This window comes from Macaca thibetana, chromosome 1 (genome assembly GCF_024542745.1).
Source record: "Macaca thibetana thibetana isolate TM-01 chromosome 1, ASM2454274v1, whole genome shotgun sequence".
In the NCBI taxonomy this organism is placed as follows: Eukaryota; Metazoa; Chordata; class Mammalia; order Primates; family Cercopithecidae; genus Macaca; species Macaca thibetana.
Genome location: NC_065578.1, coordinates 117895585 through 117899745, shown reverse-complemented (window position 1 = coordinate 117899745; position 4161 = coordinate 117895585). Strand labels below are relative to the sequence as shown.

The 4161-nt window shown below is 37.5% G+C and overlaps 1 pseudogene; it reads left to right on the top strand.

Moving 5' to 3' along the window:
* Nucleotides 1-572: 572 nt before the first annotated feature.
* LOC126951578 (26S proteasome regulatory subunit 4-like) lies at nucleotides 573-1814 on the top strand (annotated as a pseudogene).
* The last annotated feature ends 2347 nt before the right edge of the window (nucleotides 1815-4161 follow it).

The window sequence follows — 4161 nt, the reverse complement described above, 5'->3', positions numbered from 1 at the left end:
AAAAGATATTCCATGACAATGGAAATTTAAAACAAAAGCAGGAGTACTTATACTTATATCAGAAAAAATAGATTTCAACACAAGTACTATAAAAACAGACAAAGAAAGTCATTATATAATGATAAAGGGATCAAATCAATGAGAGGATTTAACTATTTTAAATATATGTGTGTGTGTATGTGTGTATATATATAGATATATATACACACATACACACACACATTTGCTTTATATATTTGGGTGTGCCAATGTTAGGTGAACTCATCCTATGAGGCCCGTATTACCTTGATACCAAAATCAGACAAAGAAATATTAAAAAAAGAAAACTAGAGGTCAACATGTCTGATGACTATTGAAAAAATCCTCAGCCTAAGTGGCCAAGGCAAGATGGGTCCAAGTGAGAGTATGGTCATGTTCCTGGAGGTGGCAAGAAAGATGACAAGGACGAGGAAAAGAAATATGAACCTCCTGTACCAACTACAGTGGGGAAAAAGAAGAAGAAAACAAAGGAACCAGATGCTGCCAGCAAACTGCCACTGTTGACACCTAACACTCAATGCCCGTTACAATTACTGAAGTTAAAGAGAATGAAAGACTATCTTCTCATGGAGGGATAATTCATTAGAAATCAGAAACAAATGAAACCATTGGAAGAAAAGCAAGAGGAGGAAAGATCAAAAGTGGATGATCTGAGGGGTACCCCAATGTCAGTAGGAACTTTGGAAGGGATCATCAATGACAATCATACCATCGTGTCTACATCTGTGGCCTCAGAACACTACATCAGCATTTTTTATTTGTAGACAAGGATCTGCTGAAATCTGGATGCTAGGTCCTGCTCAACCACAAGTTGCATACTGTGATGGGGTGCTGATGGATGACATGGATCCCCTAGTCATGGTGATGAAGGTGGAAAAGTCCCCCCAGGAGATCTGTGCTAATACTGGGGTGTTGGACAACCAAATTTAGGAAATTAAGGAATCTGTGGAGCTTCCTCTAACCCATCCTGAATATGATGAAGAGATGGGTATAAAGCCTCCTAAAGGGGTCATTCTCTATGGTCCACTTGGCACAGGTAAAACCCTGTTAGCCTTAGTAGTAGGAAACCAAACCTTGGCCACTTTCTTGAGATTGGTTGGCTCTGAACTTATTCAGAAGTACCTAGACGATGTGCCCAAATTTGTATGGAAATTGTTTCGAGTTGCTGAAGAACATGCACTGTCCATCGTGTTTATTGAAGAAATTGATGCCATTGGGACAAAAAGATACGACTCAAATTCTGGTGGTGAGAGAGAAATTCATTCAGTGAACAATGTTGAAATTGTTGAACCAGTTGGGTGAATTTGATTCTAGGGGAGATGTGAAAGTTATCAGGGCCACAAACTGAATAGAAACTTTGGATCCAGCACTTATCAGACCAGGACACATTGACAGAAAGATTGAGATCCCCCTGCCTGATGAAAAGACTAAGAAGCACATCTTTCAGATTCACACAAGGAGGATGATGCTGGCCAATGATGTAACCCTGGACAATTTGATTATGGCTAAAGATGACCTCTCTGGTGCTGACATCAAGGCAATACGTAGAGAAGCTAGTCTGATGGTCTTAAGAGAATGTAGAATGAAAATAACAAATGAAGACTTCAAAAAAATCTAAAGAAAATATTCTTTATAAGAAACAGGAAGGCTTCCCCAAGGGGCTGTCTACCTCTAGCGAACCACAGCGGCCGTTAGGAACATGGTTGGGAGATTTCCTGACCCCTGAAAGGAATGAGGTTGGGGGAGTTGCCCAGAGGAATCCCTGTTCCTGTTGATTTTTATTAGCAAAACATCCTATGTGTCTTTTGGAGTATGATGTGTAAGTGCCCACTGGGCGGCCATCATCTGTTGGTCACTGTGCAGCACTCTGCTTCCCAATAAAGTGTGCTCTTTCACAAACAAACAAACAAAAAAAAATAAGAAAAAAGAAAAAAGAAAAATTCCCCAACAAAATACCAGCAAACCAAACTCAACAACACATTAAAAAAATTATTCATCATGACCAAGTAGGATTTCTTCCTGGGATGCAAGATTGGTTCAACATACACAAATCAATTAAGATTATACATCATATCAACAGAATGATGGACCAAAAAAATGATCATTTCAATTGATGCTGAGAAAAGATTTGATGATATTCAACATCCCTTCATGATAACAACCCTGTAAAAACTGGGTACAGAAAAAAATATACCTCAACATAATAAATGCCATATACAACAGACTGATAGCTAGAATTATACTAAATTTGGAAAAACTAAAAGACTTCTCTGAGATCTGAAACATGACATGAATGCCCACTGTCACCACTGTTATTCAGCATAGTAGTGGAAGTCCTAGCCAGAGTAATCAGGTAAGAGAAAGAAATAAAGGGCATTCAAATTGGAAAAGAAGTCAAATTATTCTTGTTTACAGATGATGTGATCTTAACTTAGAAAACTCTAAAGATGCCACCAAAAACTATTAAAATTGATAAATTCAGTAAAGTAGCAGGATACAAAATCAATATACAAAAATCTGTAGCATTTCTATATGTCAACAGTGAACAATCCGAAAACGAAATGAAGTATTCTCATTTACAATAGCCACAAATAAAATTAAATATCTAAGGATTAACCAAGCAAGTGAAAGATCTTTACAATGAAAAACTAGACAACGCTGATGAAATAAATTGAAAACGACACCAAAAAATGGAAAGATACTCCATGTTCATGGATTAGAAAAATCAATATTGTTGAAATGTCCATACTACCCAAAGCAACCTATAGGTTCAATATAATCCATATCAAAATACCAGTGACATTTTTTCACAGCTAAAGGGAAAACAACCCTAGAATGTATGTAGAATCACAAAAGATCCAGAATAGTCAAAGCTATCCTAACCAAAAAGAACAAAACTGGTGGAATCATATTACCTGACTTCAAATTATACAGCACTATAATAACCAAAACAGCATGGTACTGGCATAGAAACAGATACATTACAAACTAAACACAATAGAGAACCCAGAAACAAATCTATACACCTGCAATGAACTCATTTTTGACAAAGTTGCCAAGAACATCCACTGGGGAAAAGTGTATACCAAATGGTGCTAGGAAAACTGGATATTCATATGCAGAAGAATGAAACTAGACCTCTATCTCTTGCCATATACAAAAATCAAATAAAAATGGATTAAAGACTTAAATCTAAGACCTCAAACTATGAAGCATCTAAAAGAAAACAATGGGGACACTCTCCAGGACATTGGTATACAAAACAATTTCTTGAGTAGTACCCCAAAGGTACAGGCAGCCAAAGCAGAAATGGACAAATGTGATCATATCAAGTTAAAAAGCTTCTGCACAGCAAAGAAAACAATCAACAAAGTGAAGAGACAACCCACAGAATTGGAGAAAATATTTGCAAACTATCTGCTTGACAAGGGATTAATAACCAGAATATACAAGGAGCTTAAACAACTCTATAGGAAAAAACTAATAATCCAATTTAAAAATGGGCAAAAGGTTTGAATAGACATTTCTTAAAAGAAGACATACAAATGACAAATAGGCATATGAAAAAGTGCTCAACATCATTGATTATCAGAGAAATGCAAATCAAAAGTACAACGAGATATCTTCTCACCTCAGTTAAAATGGCTTATTTCCAAAAGACAGGCAATAACAAATGCTGGTAAGGATGTGGAGAAAAGGGAACCCTCATACATTGTTGGTGGGAATGCAACTTGGTACAACCACTATGGAGAAAAGTTTGGAGGTTTCTCAAAAAACTGAAATTAGAGTTAACATATACATTGTTGGTGGGAATGTAAATTGGTACAACCACTATGGAGAACAGTTTCTCAAAAAGAGAAAGGTTTCTCAAAAAACTAAATACAGTGCTAACATATTATCTGGCAATCCCACTGCTGGGTATGTACCCAAAAGAAAGGAAATCAAGGCCAGGTGTGGTAGCTCACGCCTGTAATCCCAGCACTTTGGGAGGCCGAGACGGGCGGATCACGAGGTCAGGAGATCGGGACCATCCTGGCTAACACGGTGAAACCCCGTCTCTACTAAAAAATACAAAAAATTAGCCGGGTGAGGTGGCGGGCGCCTGTAGTACCAGCTACTCGG